A 20,404-nucleotide genomic window follows, 5' to 3' on the forward strand; every position below is an offset into this window, starting at 1 on the left:
ATGCGTTGAAAATGAAATGTTTAAGGACAATAGATTTGGTGTGAAGTGGTTTGAACGAGTAAGTAAGAAAAGGAAAAGAGAGAGGTGCGGCAACAGTAAGAATGTGGTTGACAGAGCTGAAAGGGATGTGTTAGAATGGTTTGGACATATGGAGAGAATGAGTGAGGAAAGGTTGACAAAAAAGACATATGTGTCAGAAGTGGAGGGGACAGTGAGAAAGGTGGGATCAAAATGAATATGGATGGGCTGGGAAAAAGGATATTGCGTGCCTAGGGCCTGAACATGCAGGAGGATGAAAAAACTTGCACGGATTACAGTGAATTGAAATGGCTGTAGTACTGGGATGAACGTGCTGGTAGTGGACTGAACTAGGGCATGTAAAGCGGCCGGGGTGATCCATGGAAAGGTCTATGGGGCGTGGATGTGGATAGGGAGCTGTGGTTTCGGTGCATTACACATGACAGCTGGGGTGTGGATGTGAACGAATGCGGCCTTTGCTCGTCTGTTCCTGGCGCTACCTCACCGACGTGAGAAAACGACATATATATATATATATATATATATATATATATATATATATATATATATATATATATATATATATATATATATATTCTTTTTTTTCTTTTTTGCCGCTGTCTCCCGCGTTTGCGAGGTAGCGCAAGGAAACAGACGAAGAAATGGCCCAACCCACCCCCATACACATGTATATACATACGTCCACACACGCAAAATATACATACCTACACAGCTTTCCATGGTTTACCCCAGACGCTTCACATGCCCTGATTCAATCCACTGACAGCACGTCAACCCCGGTATACCACATCGATCCAATTCACTCTATTCCTTGCCCTCCTTTCACCCTCCTGCATGTTCAGGCCCCGATCACACAAAATCTTTTTCACTCCATCTTTCCACCTCCAATTTGGTCTCCCACTTCTCCTCGTTTCCTCCACCTCAGACACATATATCCTCTTGGTCAACCTTTCCTCACTCATTCTCTCCATGTGCCCAAACCATTTCAAAACACGCTCTTCTGCTCTCTCAACCACGCTCTTTTTATTTCCACACATCTCTCTTACCCGCACGTTCCTTACTCGATCAAACCACCTCACACCACACATTGTCCTCAAACATCTCATTTCCAGCACATCCACCCTCCTGCGCACAACTCTATCTATAGCCCACGCCTCGCAACCATACAACATTGTTGGAACCACTATTCCTTCAAACATACCCATTTTTGCTTTCCGAGATAATGTTCTCGACTTCCACACATTCTTCAAGGCTCCCAGAATTTTCGCCCCCTCCCCCACCCTATGATCCACTTCCGCTTCCATGGTTCCATCCGCTGCCAGATCCACTCCCAGATATCTAAAACACTTTACTTCCTCCAGTTTTTCTCCATTCAAACTTACCTCCCAATTGACTTGACCCTCAACCCTACTGTACCTAATAACCTTGCTCTTATTCAAATTTACTCTTAACTTTCTTCTTTCACACACTTTACCAAACTCAGTCACCAGCTTCTGCAGTTTCTCACATGAATCAGCCACCAGCGCTGTATCATCAGCGAACAACAACTGACTCACTTCCCAAGCTCTCTCATCCCCAACAGACTTCATACTTGCCCCTCTTTCCAAAACTCTTGCATTCCCCTCCCTAACAACCCCACCCATAAACAAATTAAACAACCATGGAGACATCACACACCCCTGCCGCAAACCTACTTTCACTGAGAACCAATCACTTTCCTCTCTTCCTACACGTACACATGCCTTACATCCTCGATAAAAACTTTTCACTGCTTCTAACAACTTGCCTCCCACACCATATATTCTTAATACCTTCCACAGAGCATCTCTATCAACTCTATCATATGCCTTCTCCAGATCCATAAATGCTACATACAAATCCATTTGCTTTTCTAAGTATTTCTCACATACATTCTTCAAAGCAAACACATGATCCACACATCCTCTACCACTTCTGAAACCACGCTGCTCTTCCCCAATCTGATGCTCTGTACATGCCTTCACCTTCTCAATCAATACCCTCCCATATAATTTACCAGGAATACTCAACAAACTTATACCTCTGTAATTTGAGCACTCACTCTTATCCCCTTTGCCTTTGTACAATGGCACTATGCACGCATTCCGCCAATCCTCAGGCACCTCACCATGAGTCATACATACATTAAATAACCTTACCAACCAGTCAATAATACAGTCACCCCCTTTTTTAATAAATTCCACTGCAATACCATCCAAACCTGCTGCCTTGCCGGCTTTCATCTTCCGCAAAGCTTTTACTACCTCTTCTCTGTTTACCTAATCATTTTCCCTAACCCTCTCACTTTGCACACCACCTCGACCAAAACACCCTATATCTGCCACTCTATCATCAAACACATTCAACAAACCTTCAAAATACTCACTCCATCTCCTTCTCACATCACCACTACTTGTTATCACCTCCCCATTTGCGCCCTTCACTGAAGTTCCCATTTGCTCCCTTGTCTTACGCACTTTATTTACCTCCTTCCAGAACATCTTTTTATTCTCCCTAAAATATATAATATATATATATATATATATATATATATATATATATATATATATATATATATATATATATATATATATATATATATATATATATGAAGGTGAAATCGCACTTCAGTAGTTTATAGAATCTTATTTAACATGTAATTTTTCTACACATGTGGCACGACATGTTTCGTGGAGATAATCCATCTCATCAGGTGCCAGTACTTAACAGAGTTATCTAAATCCCAACATCACGCTTGAGTCCCGCCGTCCAGCACCAATCAGTCCAGACGAACCAGCGTCTTTTTTCTCTGTCAGTAACCGTTGAAAGGGAGGGTGATTAAGGGGGGGTCAGGTGGCGGTGGTTGACCTGGGTAGTTGGGTGTGTCTTGAACAACCTTTTTATCATGTCCTTTTTATCAATGTCCTTAGTATTAGTAATTAAGATAAATTCAATGATGTTGCGTGTGGCATAATCAGCAGATGGGTATAGAATAATGGGATTTTCAAGATCTATGGAGTGATCATTTTCATGACAATGTTTAGCGATCGCACTTTTGTGGTCATCCCTGCGTACTGCATGACGGTGCCAATAACACTTCTCCGTTACAGTTTTACCCAGTCTAGCCAATGTAGATATACTGACATGCCTTGCATTTGACAGTGTAAACACTCCCAGTTGTTGCATGATTTGGCCTACTGTATTAAGGTCTTACTGATGGTGTTATTGTACTGAAAAGCAACAGTACAAGCACCGTTTTTTAAGAACAGGTCTTAGATTAGCTAAGTTGGGAGAATTGGGCAACAATAAACATTTAGACTTATCCTTATTTGTCACATTTTTATTACAAGAAGCATAAGATGTCTTCCTAGCTTTCCAGTAAGCTTTGTTCAGAAATCAGTTGTGATAATATAACAGCCTAAAGATACGTCTTATATGACTCCATTCATCTACCAGGCCTGTGGGATCACATATCCGTAGCGCTCTTAAAAACATACGCATAACTACAGACATTTTTATAAAAGGATCATGTATAAAAGGATCCTGTAGATTTTAAAGGACATATGATCAGATTCTCCGTTTATCAGCACATCTAGAGAGGGCAGTTTGCCTCTTTTCCCCATTCCATCTCGAATGTGATGGTGGGGTGGATGTTATCAAATCCATTAAAGAAAACGTCACAATCTTGGGAGGTTAGCCACGGGAACCAATGCGCTCGACCCTTGTGCGGCCCGTGAATGCGTCACGGTCGGAACGAACAACTTCCTTGAATTCTTCGCCCAGGAAACCTTTCTATGGAGTTGCTGCAGCGCTCAGGGAGCCAGCCACGTCCACCAAGCGGGACAGTAGATCGAAAGATAATGTGATGCTGTATGTATTTCTGTGTGAGGTGAGTGTACATTAATTTACGAATATATTTCTAATGTTTTCAGCGAGTACGTGTTTTGTAGTGTGGAGAAATGGATGACCATTCCCTGGCGGTGTAAACCTCATGTATATGTACGGGAATATATACATACATACATATACGTACCTTAATTAGAATATGACGCTGGAAAGGTTCATCACTGGAAGGAGGGGGTAGTGTGTCACACTGCCCTCCTGCTCACGGTGGATGCAATGGTTCCAGGCGGGAGAGCTGCTCTTGTGCACAGAGCAGACAGTTACCTGAGACTATGACTGACCAGCCTCATGACAAGCACAGACGATGGCCATCAATGAAGTTAGATAACCAAGCCGAGGAAGAAGAAGAAGGACTGAACGAAACGCTAACATTTGTAGGGAAAGGACGTGTGTGGTGTGTGTGTGTGTGTGTGTGTGTGTGTGTCTCCTTAGAAACTCTCGCTCATCATGTTCACTGTGGAAGAAGACATCACCATGCCTATCTTCACTACACTCTCATCATCCCTACAGTTCAGGGCAAAGGTAATATTCGTCGCAACTATAACCCCTTTGGCCTTCCTGATCCCTAAGGGCTAGGTCAAGACCCTTGGTTTAGTAAAGAAACGTTTGATCAAGCCCATAAGTGAAGGGTCAAACGCGTCCATAGTGATGTTGGTGTCCATCCTGATGGTGTAAGTGTCCATCCTGATGGTGTAAGCGTCCATCCTGATGGTGTAAGTGTCCATCCTGATGGTGTAAGCGTCCACCCTGACGGTGAAATTGTTCTTTCTGATGGTGTAGTGTCCATCCTGATGGTGTAAGTGTCCATCCTGATGGTGTAGAGTCCATTCTGATAATGGAAGTGTCCATTCTGATGGTGTAAGTGTCCATTCTGATGGTGTAGTGTCCACCCTGATGGTGTAAGCGTCCATCCTGATGGTGTAAGTGTCCATTCTGATGGTGTAAGTGTCCATTCTGATGGTGTAAGTGTCCATCCTAATGGTGTATGTGTCCATTCTGATGGTGTAGTGTCCACCCTGATGGTGTAAGCGTCCATCCTGATGGTGTAAGTGTCCATTCTGATGGTGTAGTGTCCATCCTGATGGTGTAAGTGTCCATCCTGATGGTGTATATGGCCATTCTGATGGTGTAAGTGTCCATCCTGATGGTGTAAGTGTCCATCCTGATGGTGTAAGCGTCCATCCTGATGGTGTAAGTGTCCATTCTGATGGTGTAAGTGTCCATCCTGATGGTGTAAGTGTCCATCCTGATGGTGTATATGTCCATTCTGATGGTGTAAGTGTCCATCCTGATGTTGTAAGTGTCCATCCTGATGGGGGAGGGAGTGAGGGAGGGAACATCGAGGTTCACACAACCTCCACCTCACAGGGAAGGAGCCGTGGTGGAGGCTGCACCTTCTGGGAGTGGTAGGGTCTCATGGTGGCCGTGTGAGCGGCACGTCCCGGAGGCATTGGCCAAAATCAGTTAGCTGGTGTCGCGGAGGTTGATCCAAGCGCGTATCTCACCTCTGTCCCAGACCCACCCTCCGGCGGGAAACAAGAAATCCGTGGCACATAAACTGCGGTGCACTTCTTTTACACCGGACGAGAATATCCCTTCCATAATTTGGCCGGAATCTATCGCCCAGGGCGACGGAGTATAGCCCCACAAATTCCACTCGGCCGGCCAGACGGAAGGAGCACGGGCGGACCAGTACGTGTACGTACATGCATACATACCCGCCCACCAGCAGCCCACCACCGCCACCGCCTTGTCTCCTGCCCCAGGTAATGGCAACGTCAGGTTGCCCAGCTGACTGTGATTTGAATTTAAAAGTTGACCCAAGGTGAGGAACGAGAGAGAGAGAGAGAGAGAGAGAGAGAGAGAGAGAGAGAGAGAGAGAGAGAGAGAGAGAGAAAGTGAGAGACTCCATACACACACACACACACACACACACACACACACACACACACACACACACACACACACACACACACACACTTCCAGTTTGGGAGGCTGAGCCAAACATACACAGGGTCGTGGCGTCTGCTCCCCAGCTGGCCAGAGTCTCTCGCTCCGGCTCTTGTTTATGGGCGGATCAGCTGACGTGCCAGGCCCTCTGACGCTGCCTGGCCCATATGTCGTGCCACAGGTGGTTCTCTATGTCACGCCGCAGGTGGTGCCATATGTTTCCCGCATTATCCAGTCGTTTATTGGTGTTTGGGGAGGGGAGGAAGAGAGGCACGCCATCTGCCCCGACCTGCTCTTCATTCGTCTGCTGGCGGGGTGAGGGAGAGGTGTGGCACCTGCGGGGAGGCAGGCAGGTGTCCCGTGGGGCGAGTTGTGTGGCCCACCAGGTCTCATGGAGAGTCCGGAAGACAGAGGAGGCGTTGCCGAGGTCCTGAGTTAGTGGCCGGTCACCAGGGCTGTGTGTCTTGTGCTGCGGGAGGAGGTGTGACCAGGGGCTTAAGCCCTCCTGCAGGAGACGGGCGTTTGGCGATGTCCCGGAGGCGTCCTGTCCGGAGGAGGCAGAAGCCCGAGTGACCTGGGCTGCTGCCATGAGAGAGAGAGAGAGAGAGAGAGAGAGAGAGAGAGAGAGAGAGAGAGAGAGAGAGAGAGAGAGAGAGAGAGAGAGAGACTCTATCGATAGATGGTAACTCACCCTAGTGGAAGGGAGATGAGAACAGATGTCGGAGGAACTCTCTCGAAGTGGAGTTCGGCGACCAGTGGCGTACCACAGGGCTCCATCCTGGGACTATTGCTCTTCCTTTTCAGAAGGACTGGAATCATGCTCCACGGATGATGACGAGGTCATGACTGAAATAAAGAGTGCTGATGATTGCATTATCTTACTAGGGCACCGAGGCAACCTTACCAGATTGTCTGAGGCACAGTGAACGACATTCAGCCAAAGGAAATGCAAAGTAAGGCTTAGAAACAGGTGTAGGCACATGTGTAAGAGAGGGACTTAAGTTGACATTCACTATCCTATCGCCCGATCCCCACCATCAGAGAAGTTCTCAAGCTTTTCTCAACCCAAACACACACACTCTCTCTCTCTCTCTCTCTCTCTCTCTCTCTCTCTCTCTCTCTCTCTCTCTCTCTCTCTCTCTCTCTCTCTCTCTCTCTCTCTCTCTCTCTCTCTCTCTCTCTCTCTCTCTCTCTCTCTCTCTCTCTCTCTCTCTCTCTCTCTCTCTCTCTCTCTCTCTCTCTCTCTGTGTTCTGACGGTGGGTTTTTCAATTTGAGGGCCATTTGGGAAGGAACACGCAATGATGATTTCTTAAGGGACGCGAACAGACAAATGTATCATATGGAGACGTTCAATGGGTTGTCTTAACCCAGAGGATTCGTCAATCAAGCTTAAGGAAGAGATCCAACACATGATGGAGAGACGTAGAGGGAATACCATAAATGAATGCAATATGCAATACAGTGGAGAACAAGTTGCATCTAACACTCCGAAGTTCAAGGATGACCTCGTGTGTGAATGAATTCTCACAAAATGATGGAAAAAATAAGATTTTTGCTACTTAGTTTGTGTTCTCTGTCAGTGACACCCCCAATGTATATAGGCCCCCCACCATCACCACTCACTCTAGAATCTTGCCTCACCTTTGTGTCCTTCGGTCACTGGGCTCCAGTTCCGGGTTCATGATGTTCGTGGAAGGTGTTGGCTACGAGCAGTTACCACAGACTTATCTCCTGTGTGGGTCTGGCTTCCTTGTTCGTCCTCTGATGTTCTCGCTAATTACGTCCACACACACACACCCCAAGCACGACTTGATTGCCCTCCCCACGTCAGGTACGACATGTGATGTCTTCTATTCCCATGATGTTGTAACATCTGATGTCTTCTGTTCCCATGATGTTGTAACATGTGATGTCTTCTGTTCCCATGATGTTGTAACATCTGATGTCTTCTGTTCTCATGATGTTGTAACATCTGATGTCTTCTGTTCCCCTGATGTTGTGACATCTGATGTCTTCTGTTCCCCTGATGATGTAACATGTGATGTCTTCTGTTCCCATGATGTTGTAACATCTGATGTCTTCTGTTCTCATGATGTTGTAACATGTGATGTCTTCTGTTCCCATGATGTTGTAACATCTGATGTCTTCTGTTCCCATGATGTTGTAACATCTGATGTCTTCTGTTCTCATGATGTTGTAACATCTGATGTCTTCTGTTCTCATGATGTTGTAACATGTGATGTCTTCTGTTCCCATGATGTTGTAACATGTGATGTCTTCTGTTCCCATGATGTTGTAACATCTGATGTCTTCTGTTCTCATGATGTTGTAACATCTGATGTCTTCTGTTCCCCTGATGTTGTGACATCTGATGTCTTCTGTTCCCCTGATGTTGTAACATCTGATGTCTTCTGTTCCCCTGATGATGTAACATCTGATGTCTTCTGTTCCCCTGATGATGTAACATCTGATGTCTTCTGTTCCCCTGATGTTGTAACATGTGATGTCTTCTGTTCCCATGATGTTGTAACATGCGATGTCTTCTGTTCCCATGATGTTGTAACATCTGATGTCTTCTGTTCTCATGATGTTGTAACATCTGATGTCTTCTGTTCCCCTGATGTTGTGACATCTGATGTCTTCTGTTCCCCTGATGTTGTAACATCTGATGTCTTCTGTTCCCCTGATGTTGTAACATCTGATGTCTTCTGTTCCCCCTGACGTCACATGTGAGAGACAGACCTCGTTATGACATCGCATCTGTCTCCCGTGTGTGGTGGGTGACGTGGTCGAGGGAAAGCTTTGCTGAACACGGTTCTCAGAACTGGTATCTCTGACGGCGTGGCTTTCTATCCCCCACGTGCATCCAGTCGGTTGTGTACGTGAGAGAGAGAGAGAGAGAGAGAGAGAGAGAGAGAGAGAGAGAGAGTCACAGTCGTGTTGATGTCTGCCAACTGTGCACAGTGAACCGCTTGGGGTGAGGTGTGGGTGCGAGGAGAGGCGGGAGTGTAAAATCCCGGGGTGTGGTGGCTGGTGTGGAGGGGCAGCGAGCGGCTGGTGGGGGGTGTGAAGGGCAGCTCACTCCCCTCTTGCAGCGTTCGAGACACACTCACCGTTGTCCCGGGTAACCAGCCGCTGGGGGTTGGGGCGGGGCTGAGGCCAGGTTACCTGGGAGCGGATGACCTGGTGGAGGGCAGGGTACTAGGAGGAGGTGGGGAGGGAAGGATACCTGGGTGAGAGGCGGAGGAGGGGCAGGGGCAGGAGGCCGGGCGGGCTGGGTGTTCGTCAGAGCTTCAGTGTTGTACGGGCCTGGCAGGAGGCAGGAGCTCAGTGGAGGGTTGGCCCACCACCGCCCCACTCACTCACTCGACCTGCCCCTCTCACAAGCCAGCCACGCTCTCCCCACATACGCCCCGTACCCGGGACACAGTGCCTGTGTCACGCTCGCTGTAACTTGGGACACAGTGTGTCACGCTCGCTGTAGCTTGGGACACCGTGTGTCACGCTCGCTGTAGCTTGGGACGCAGTGTGTCACGCTCGCTGTAGCCTGGGACACAGTGTCACGCTCGATATAGCTTGGGACACAGTGTGCCACGCTCGCTGTAGCCTGGGACACAGTGTGTCACGCTCGCTGTAGCCTGGGACACAGTGTGTCACGCTCGCTGTAGCCTGAGACACAGTGTTCGTCACGCTAGCTGTAGTCCGGGACACAGTACCTATGGCACGCTAGCTGTAGCTTGGGACACATTGTCTGTATCATGCTAGCTGTAGCCTGAGACAGGATCTGTGACACATTCATTGTAGCCTTAGACATCCTGTGTCACGCTAGCTATAGCCTGGGACACAGTGTCTGTGTCACGCTCACTATAGCTTCAGACACCCTGTGTCATGTTCAGTGTGATACAGCGTCTGTGTCACGTTCACTGTAGTCCTGAGACAGCGTCTGTGTCACGCTCGTTGTAGCCTAAGACACCGTGTCGCGCTCAGTGTAGCCTGAGGCCCCGTGTCACGCTCAGTGTAGCCTGAGGCCCCGTGTCACGCTCAGTGTAGCCTGAGGCCCCCTGTGTCACGCTCAGTGTAGCCTGAGGGCCCCTGTGTCACGCTCAGTGTAGCCTGAGACACCGTGTCACGCTCACTGTCATAGTCCAGGTAGCCTGAAACACTGCTGCTCAGTGTAGCCCGGTACACTCACATTGTAGCCTGATACACTCTGTCTCACGCTCACTGTAGCCTGATACACCCTGTGCCTGTGTCACGCTACTTGTCGTCCGTCACTCCTCGCGCGCGCGTGCGTGCGTGCGTATGTGTGTGTGTGTGCGTGTGTGTGTGTTCGTCACGTTTGTTGTTGCAACACCCTTTGTGTATCACTCGCGACTGAGGGTCTGTAACACCAAGTGTTTCGTCTTATCAGTGTAGTGTTCCATGGTGTGTTACACGGTGTGTTACACTGTGCGGTGGAAAGAGGATACGCAGCTGCCGTTACAAAGGTGGCAGTAATGTCTGACGAGGGCAGCCGTGAGCCACGGAGGCAGCCGTGAGCCGCGGGGGGCAGCCGTGAGGCCAGCAGCAGCAGCAGCAGGTGAGGCGACGGAGGTGCAGGAGGCCACCAGGCAGGTACATGGCCGGACACGCAGCAAGACCCTGCCATCCCGGCACTCCGGGAGGCCCGGAAGGAGGCCACAAGCTTCCCCTGGGGCTCTGACACCCCCTCCGCAGGGATCACAGTAAGTCCAGCGCCTCGCATCCTCTCCTCCTCCCTCGGTGCCTTGGGCCGCCCTGGGTCGTGTGGTCAGCTTGGGTGAACCCACAGAGTTCTGCTTCAGATAACATTGGCGCGGGGTCACTCCCGGTGTGAGGGGCGGGGCGAGTGGCCCGTCCTGTGGCCCGGGGTCCTGGCCACGGTGCTTGGGGGGGGCCATGGCCCACTCCTACATGACCATGTATTTACCCGTCCGTCCTACCACACCGATTACATAAGTGTGATGGCCAGACTACAGAAACTGAGGTTCTGTAACCCATCTTGGGACTGGCTGGGTGAAGACCCCTCCCTATCCAGTGGGTCCCTAGTAAACCATCCAGGAAGGTCCCACTCATATTTTCCTATCCTAAACACTCCAGTACTATCCTATCCCGGGTGTAAAGACCATCCCACTATCAGCCATCTCTACACCCAGACCATCCCACTACCAACCATCTCTACACCCAGACCATCTCAACATCCCAGTATTCCCTCGTACACCTACTGACCTCTACACTGATGCTCACGTTGTCGTGTGTGCGGGTGTAGTACACTCCTTCCTACACTCACATTTCTTGACGTTTCTACCCTTATCTTCGCGTGACAACACCGATACACATCTTCCACTGTCCACTTACTCCAGAAGTTCACCTTCACCGTACGTAATATACATGGGCAAGTGAAAGTGGCAGGTCTTCATTTTCGTGTTTCAAGCCGTCCTAGAAACTACGTATGTATGTATAGTTGTACTCACAACTCATAATTCTGTCCCTAACGTTCATGGTGATCCAGACCTGTACTTTTCAACATGAGAGTGACACAGGGTGTAATTACAGAAGGTGAAACATTGCACATCTGTATCTAATTCCTTCCGTGATTTCAGTGTTAGGAATCATTTCTAACATCACGGTGACAAAAACTAACAAATAACACAGACATCTATCGCGATCCCCACACTTATCTAACGCCACAGTTCATTTTGTCTATAGTGTATGAGCTTCGTACACCAGATACAGACAGAGTACATCCCAGGGAGGGACCACAACATTATGTGGGTCGCTGGGTCGAACATGAGCAACACCTGCTCCATCCTACCACACACACACACACACACCCTCCTCAGCGTTGTCACCTCCCAGACCTACAGCCACACTTGCCTGGTTGTGGAGGTTCCACGTTGACTATGCTCTTCCTTGGTCGGTATCCATGATTACGATGACATCCCTACAGGAACTCGTGGATCCTTTGTCTTCACTTCGAGCCCTAACATCCCGGACGATTGCTGTATCTGTCTCTCGTATTTCCCCCAAGTTCAGACACACACGTGTCATGTCTTCACCCATCCAGCTATCATTGATTGCTTCTGTCTTCCTCTCCTCTTCTTCACTGACATGTTGATCTTGATACTTCCTTATCTTCCTCGGTCGTTCGTCTGGATATTTCCCCCCCCGCACACACACACACACATCTACCTGTCTTTCTCCTCTGACCGGGGGACATACCTGTGGTTCGACCTTCCACTTGATGGTAAAGATTCCTGAAGGTATAAACACTTTAATTCCTTTACTTCGTCTACTCTGAGGTTTGATGTCCCTCCGTCTATGCCATTCAACTTCTCCGTAGTATTTTGCCACCTTAACACTGCATTTACGCTTTCATTTATGTATTCCTTCCACACTCGCTACACCTCTGTACACTCGCTAACCATTTCCCCCCATCATGACCCCTTACATTCAGCCCAGCAGTGGTTCAGTAATGAGCACAGACATGGCAGGTTTTGACCTCTTGCTGTAAACGCTGCGCTGGATCAACTTGACCTGAGCCATGCATTCCTTTCACCAGCGACCCTGAGCCATACTTTCCTATCACCAGCGACCCTGAACCATACCGCCCTATCACCAGCGACCCTGAGCCATACTTTCCTATCACCAGCGACCCTGAGCCATACTTTCCTATCACCAGCGACCCTGAGCCATACTTTCCTATCACCAGCGACCCTGAGCCATACTTTCCTATCACCAGCGACCCTGAGCTATACCTTCCTATCACCAGCGACCCTGAGCCATACCTTCCTATCACCAGCGACCCTGAGCCATACTTTCCTATCACCAGCGACCCTGAGCCATACTTTCCTATCACCAGCGACCCTGAGCTATACCTTCCTATCACCAGCGACCCTGAGCCATACCTTCCTATCACCAGCGACCCTGAGCCATACCTTCCTATCACCAGCGACCCTGAGCTATACCTTCCTATCACCAGTGACCCTGAGCTATGCCTTCCTATCACCAGCGACCCTGAGCCATACCTTCCTATCACCAGCGACCCTGAGCCATACCTTCCTATCACCAGTGACCCTGAGCTATGCCTTCCTATCACCAGTGACCCTGAGCCATACCTTCCTATCACCAGTGACCCTGAGCCATACCTTCCTATCACCAGTGACCCTGAGCTATACCTTTCTATCACCAGCGACCCTGAGCCATACCTTCCTATCACCAGCGACCCATGCTATTCCCTTCCATCACCAGCGGTACAGCAGTCAGCTGTACGTCCAGTAGTCAGCTGTACGTCCAGCGGTAAGTTGCACGTCCAGCGGTCTGTTGTGCGTCCAGTAGTCAGCTGTACGTCCAGCGGTCAGCTGTACGTCTAGCGGTCAGCTGCACGTCCAGCGGTCAGCTGTACGTCCAGTGGTCAGCTGTGCGTCCAGCGGTCAGCTGTGCATCCAGCGGTCAGCTGCACGTCCAGCGGTCAGCTGTGCATCCAGCGATCAGCTGTGCATCCAGCGGTCAGCTGTACGTGCAGCTGCTTGTAGGAAGGCTCAGTGGTGCCTCTCACCTCCTGCTGGTCACTGGGTGACGTCCAACCTCAGGCAGAGCTTCCGACCCCAGCTGGAGTGTTGGACCTCCTGCAGGAGAATGTTGGACCCCAGCTGGAGTATCGGACCCCCATCAAGGGGATGTCGGACCCCAGCTGGAGTGTCGGACCCCAGCTGGAGTGTCAGACACCCAGCAGGAGGATATCGGACCCCAGCTGGAATGTCGGACCCCAGCTGGAGTGTCAGACACCCAGCAGGAGGATATCGGACCCCAGCTGGAATGTCGGACCCCAGCTGGAGTGTCGGACCCCAGCTGGAGCGTCGGACCCTAGCGTGAATGTCGCACCCCAGCTGGGATGTCGGACCCCAGCTGGAGTGTCGGACCCCAATTGGGGTGTCGGACCCCAGCTGGAGTGTCAGACCCCAGCTGGAGTGTCAGACACCCAGCAGGAGGATATCGGACCCCAGCTGGAATGTCGGACCCCAGCTGGAGCGTCGGACCCTATCGTGAATGTCGCACCCCAGCTGGAATGTCGGACCCCAGCTGGAGTGTCGGACCCCAATTGGGGTGTCGGACCCCAGCTGGAGTGTCAGACACCCATCAGGAGGATGTCGGACCCCAGCTGGAGTGTCGCACCCCAGCTGGAGTGTCGGACCCCAGCTGGAATGTCGCACCCCAGCTGGAGTGTCAGACCTCAGCTGGAGCGTCGGACCCCAAGCTGGAATGTCGGACCCCAGCTGGAATGTCGGACCCCAAGCTGGAGCGTCGGACCCCAAGCTGGAATGTCGGACCCCAGCTGGAGCGTCGGACCCCAAGCTGGAATGTCGGACCCCAGCTGGAGTGTCGGACCCCAAGCTGGAATGTCGGACCCCAGCTGGAGTGTCGGACCCCAGCTGGAATGTCGGACCCCAAGCTGGAATGTCGGACCCCAAGCTGGAGCGTCGGACCCCAGCTGGAATGTCGGACCCCAGCTGGAGTGTCGGACCCCAGCTGGAATGTCGGACCCCAAGCTGGAGCGTCGGACCCCAAGCTGGAATGTCGGACCCCAGCTGGAGCGTCGGACCCCAAGCTGGAATGTCGGACCCCAGCTGGAGTGTCGGACCCCAGCTGGAGTGTCAGACACCCAGCAGGAGGATGTCGGACCCCAGCTGGAGTGTCGGACCCCAGCTGAAGTGTCAGACACCCAGCAGGAGGATGTCGGACCCCAGCTGGAGTGTCGGACCCCAGCTGGAGTGTCAGACACCCAGCAGGAGGATGTCGGACCCCAAGCTGGAATGTCGGACCCCAGCTGGAGCAACGGACCTCAGCACATGCGTCCATCGTCTCAGACGTTTTCGAACTCATTCACTACACCACCAGGCTGACCACCACCCAGGGCTGCCCAGCGGGGAATAACACTGTTTTGATATTGACTGACATATTGATAACTTATGTTTAGTGAATCATTAAGGCCACGCACAGGAATGTCTATGACGTCAGAACCACTTTACTGGCACACGTGTGGTGTCAGACGTGGTGTCATGTGTGTCAGACGAGGTGTCATGATGAAGTGGCGACACACGACCGACACCCTCGATTTAAATTAGATTTTTTTTTTTGTTTTTGTTCAGTGTTCAATGATGGGCGAGGCGTGGCGCACCTGGAAGCACCCCCGTCCAAATACACACACACACACAACTATTTTACGCTAAACTTTTATGTTTGATATTTTCTACCAACAAGCGAAACAAAAACAAGAAATTGACGTCATTTAAGGAAAATACATTTAGATACTTTTAGTTTTTTTGCTACACACGGGAGTCAAGGGTGTGAAGTGGGTAGGATTTCAGGGAGTCTACAGTGAGAAGGTGTGGGTCACCTGACCCACTCCATGGACATCACTTCCTGGGTCTTGCCATCCAGTTCGATGGCGTATGATTACGATGTCATCTGCTGCATGACCCAGCTGCTGCATGACCCAGCTGCTGCGTGACCCAGCTGCTGCATGACCCAGCTGCTGCATGACCCAGCTGTGTTTTCGTAGACACACCAGTCAAGGACAAGATGTCACCGGACGTAACACGGAGGGATGAGACAAGAGCTTGGATGTGATGTCACGGGACATAAGAGAGCCAGTGATGGGATGGGACATAAAAGCCTGAAAGACACTCATCTCATTTTCTGTCATCTTTTGTATACGATCAAGTAGCCTCAAGTTACGCTGGGGAAAGTCCTAAAAAAAAGTCCTGGGGGTTAAGTTACATGGCAAGTAGTTAAGTCTTGGCAAGTTGGTGTTGAGGTGGACTTCAAGTCGTGCTGGTAGCGGTGTTGGGCTAAGTTACGGAGAGCCATTCTAAGTTGTGGATGACTTAAGGGGAGTCTAGTGTGGTGTAGAGTGTGGGAAGTGGACATAAGCTGAGCAAAGTAAGATCAGCTGGTGTGAGGTGAGGTAAGGCTAATCCTGTACCGTCATGGTGGAGCGATGGTGACCTGTGGTGATATCTTTTGGGGAGAGAGGGAGGTTAACCGCTTGTCTAGGGAGGGGAGGTTAACCGCTTGCCTGGGGAGGGGAGGTTGGCTTCTTATCTGGGGAGGGGAGGATGACTGCTTGCCTGGGGAGGGGAGGTTAACCGCTTGTCTGGGGAGGGGAGGTTGGCTTCTTATCTGGGGAGGGGAGGTTAACCACTTGCCTGGGGAGGGGAGGTTGGCTTCTTATCTGGGGAGGGGAGGATGACCGCTTGTCTGGGGAGGGGAGGTTGGCTTCTTATCTGGGGAGGTTGGCTTCTTATCTGGGGAGGGGAGGATGACTGCTTGCCTGGGGAGGGGAGGTTGGCTTCTTATCTGGGGAGGGGAGGATGACTGCTTGCCTGGGGAGGGGAGGTTGGCTTCTTATCTGGGGAGGGGAGGCTGACCGCTTACCTGGGGAGGGGAGGTTGGCTTCTTATCTGGGGAGGTTGGCTTCTTATCTGGGGCGGGGAGGCTCACCGCTTGTCTGGGGAGGGGAGGTTGGCTTCTTATCTGGGGAGGGGAGGATGACCACTTACCTGGGGAGGGGAGGCTAAGCGCTTGCCTGGGGAGGGGAGGTTGGCTTCTTATCTCTATAACCCCCAGTATTACTTGCGACAATCCATGTACTTCCTGGGGTTCCAACTCATGGTAGGTTATGGTTCAGATACAGCAAGATGGCCGAGGTTGTGGCGAGGTGATGGAAAGTTGTGATGATATGTGCTGACATCATCAGTAATTGGGTCGTTTGCTGAAGTGATTGGAAGAATGAGGGCAAAAAAAAAAATAGGTCTTAGGTGTATCCATGTGGGAGTTATGCTTCAACTATGTTTGGTGTTGGGGCTGAGAGAGGAGGGAGAGTGAAACACGACCTACATTAACAGTGCTCTACTGGGTCGTGAACAAAGGCGATGTGGTCCAGGGCAAAGTGCTACTGAAGGTGCAGTGTTGTTGGAGGTGAAGGAACAACAAGGGGTCGTGGAGTCAAGAGTGTCATGGTAGGAGACGTCAAGGTAGTGATGAGAGGGACTTTGTATCTGAAGTAAAGTTGACAGTTTGACTCCTTTGCTTTCGGTGATCCTGTGTGTATGAGGGGCGGCCAGGTCAGGTCACGAAGGTGGTCCTTCAACCTTGATGATGAAGACAAGCCTTCCTCCCTCTATTAGAAACTGCAAGCATCGTTGACTGGTGAAAACCACAAGAAGACAGATTGAAGTTCTGTCATTGAGGTCAAAGATGGTTTGATACGACTGGAAAAAAAAAAAGATCACAAGTTCTGACCACACTTTATGATAGTGGTGGTCCGTGTGAACAGGCCCAGGTTAGTCAGTTTGTGGGGGATCGGCGCTCGAAAGGTCAGGTCAGGTCAGTTGCTTAACGCGATGAGGACAGTGTCAGCTTGTAAGTGATGTCGCCCCGCTGAGCACTGGAGTATGAGCGTCACTGAATGACACCAAGGCAGCTTAGGTTAAACCTTGAAGGAGCTGGGGGTCAAGTCGTAACGGAAACATTCTGTGCTCCTCCGAGCTTAGGGAAAGTACCAGTAAAGAGCCAATGGAAATTTTGCTGACAGCGGGTAAGTCTTAGTTACAGAGAGGGGCGTTGTGTAAGAGACTGGAGGAGGAGTGTGTGCGCGGGGAAGGACAGATAACAAGAGAACCTGATGGTCCATAACGAAGTTATCTGTACTGCCACTATCTGGGAAGGTATAGATATGTATGTTTGAAGGTATATGAGTCCCAGCAATGTTGTATGGACGTGAGGCATGAACTCTACGTGATAATGAATGGAAGAGGGTGAATGTGCTGGACACGACTGAAGACAGTGGCAGAAACGAAATAACAAAGTTGATTCCATTCCCTCCTCCAACCACCTCTCTGTCTGTCTCAATTACCGGCAGGAAAAAAAAAAGATGGGAAAATAAAACAAAAGAATTACCTTCATGGATATTGTATGGGAAAGTGTGGAGTGGAAAAACGTTTCATATCAGTTTAACGACTTGTGCTCTTGTGGCCGGAGTCTGGAAAAGAGACATGATTAACGGTAATCTACATATTCCAACCTAAGAAGCTTTTGCTCACATTACTATTAGGTTTCCTTCCTTACATCTTCATACCATCATATCTGGTCGACGAATATCCCACTAAAGTGAAGTTATTTACGCATAAAATGGGGTGCTGGAGGACGCTGTGGGGTCGCAAGAAAGGGCGCACGGCTGGAGGAGGGGGTGTGGGGCTAGAGGAAGGTGGTGTTGAGTCACAGGAAGAGCGGAGAGGGAAGGGGGGAATTGTGGGACTGGAAAAAGTGGTGTGGTGTAGAGTGTGGGGGGAGAGGGGGCGTGGATGAGAGGGTTATGTGAAGGGGTTTAGACACAGGATGTTTGTGTGTGTAAGGGCCGGCCTGGGGCCGCTAGGTCAAGTTTGTTGATCCTTCGTCAGGTGAGGTGTGCTGGCGCTCCTGCAGGGGCAGACCGCCCCGCCCCAAACACCCCCCTCGGACGCTAGCCTTGGCCACGCAAAGTCCATGTAGTGTGCCAGTTTACGACGACAAATATTATCTTGATATCATAGTTTTGTTACCAAAAGACCAACGCCTGGGGTGGGTGGCGCAGCCAGGAACAGCTTTCCAGGTTCCAGGAGTGTCACCACCCGGTACCTGGAACATGGTTTCTGGACTAGGAGCGGATCCTTACGATTACACAGACAACAGAACTAGATTTAGTAATTTAAGTTTGGTCCACTTGCTGGTGTTGACGCCGAGCACCTGGCCGTCCGGACAACAGCTGCTGTTGTGTTGCCACTTTCAGAGTTGGCGCGCGAGTGTTGACCCTCTCAACACACACCTCACGTCACAGGCAGGGGGACAAAGCCAGGCACGCTCTAAGGCTCTGAAATACCTGAACGAGAAGTCAAGACCAGAATTGTGTCGGCGTCTGCTTCTGGCACACTCTATAGTCGCAAGCAACACTACCTTGCGCGCTTTTTTCTTTTTTTATTCCTTGCGCTGAAAAGAGGGTCTTTCGCTCACTGTGGTTCAAAAGAACCAGAAGCTTTGGCAGGAGGTTAAAACTTTCATCAGTTCTGGAGCGACAGTGGAGGATCCCACGGCTGCAGCGTCTTGCTCCTCTTTAGAAGAGAAAGTTGAGGCGAAGGCAGGACAAACACCGGCGTGAGGGCTTCCCGCAGAGGGACGTCTCTCCCGGCCAGCCTCAGAACTCTGCAGAAACACCAGCCAGGCATCACAACCTGACGTGTGCACACTAGTGGTGCGCTGCGACCGTGGTCGTGGCCCAGACTCCACCACCTGACCTGCTGCACTGGTGCGACCTTCGTGTGTCTTGCCGCTGTAGCAGCTGCTTTGCACCAGCTGTATGATTAGATAAAGATGATATGGTTGACGACAACAGCAGGTGTTGATGGAGAGACAAGTGTAGGTGACCTCTGACCATGAGGCGACATCCCGCCTGCTGACGCAGCACATGACCTCTGCCTCACAGTCACCTCCCCCACCTCTCCTCACCTCACCCTTGCCAAGCTGTTGACCCAACGCTTGGTGCTGGCGGCCCCGCTGTTCTTGTCAGCGAAGACACAAAGTTTTTTCGCGTGAGACCCCAGCCCGCCCGGGAGGCTGTTGCAGCAATAATACTGGCTCGTATCGTAAGCACTGCCATCAGCCAGTTAAAGACAGATGATTATGAGTGTGTTGCAAGGGAGAAACACACTCAGCGCTTTAACCTTTAGGACACATAACCAGAATACGTTGTTAAGGCAACACAAGCCTGTAGGCTGGAGAGGGTCTAGTGTCCACTGAGGGTGCCAGCCATCCATCCAGTCCGGTCAGAGAACCTCATCCTTCCAAAGGAGGTCGACCTTCCAGCGAGAGGAGTGGGGCTGAGAGAGATGTGGGAGATCCATCATGTAAGGTGAGGAAGAAGATTAAAATGGTGGGTGGGGGGGAGGGGGGGGAGGGAAAGTAATCCACCCCAGCAACAGCTGTAGGAGGTGTGTGCGTGTAGTCATGTTGCTGGTGTGGTTGACGAAGGTCCCCACGACGCAGACACTTACACCTGGTGGAAAGGCGAGCCTGGTCCGCTGGTTGCTCATGACGATACATGAACCATGACTGCAGCTTAACTTTACATGGAAAGATCATCATCGCACTCACGAGTGGCCCTGATACTGTACCACCGCCCACAGTGGGAGTGTTCTCTAGCCTCTCCACTACATGAAGGCACGAAGGCACTACATGAAGGCACACGAAGGTGATTCTCATAAGGACTTTTCCATCTACCGCCCGATCGCTGTGGTGGAGGAGAATACACCAGTCCCCGAGCCAGGAGCAGTGTGGTTGGCGGGGCAGAGAAGAGTCATAGTATTGCTCTCTGTGGCGGACAGTGTTCGCAAAAGCTCTACATTTTAGGCTCTGTGGTTCCCCCTCCCTCCCTCCCACACT

At 50.7% G+C, this 20,404-nt stretch overlaps 1 protein-coding gene across 2 annotated transcripts in view; it reads left to right on the top strand.

Moving 5' to 3' along the window:
* The first annotated feature begins 9,167 nt into the window (after nt 1–9,167).
* The window catches only part of LOC139764997 (uncharacterized), a 220,176-nt gene continuing 208,939 nt past the window's right edge, over nt 9,168–20,404 (top strand). For both annotated transcript variants that reach the window (XR_011716540.1, XM_071692048.1), the window contains exon 1: nt 9,168–10,635. The gene's annotated coding sequence lies outside the window, so the exon portion shown is untranslated. The remainder of the gene's footprint in view (nt 10,636–20,404) is intronic.

This window comes from Panulirus ornatus, chromosome 52, assembly GCF_036320965.1.
Source record: "Panulirus ornatus isolate Po-2019 chromosome 52, ASM3632096v1, whole genome shotgun sequence".
NCBI lineage: Eukaryota > Metazoa > Arthropoda > Malacostraca > Decapoda > Palinuridae > Panulirus > Panulirus ornatus.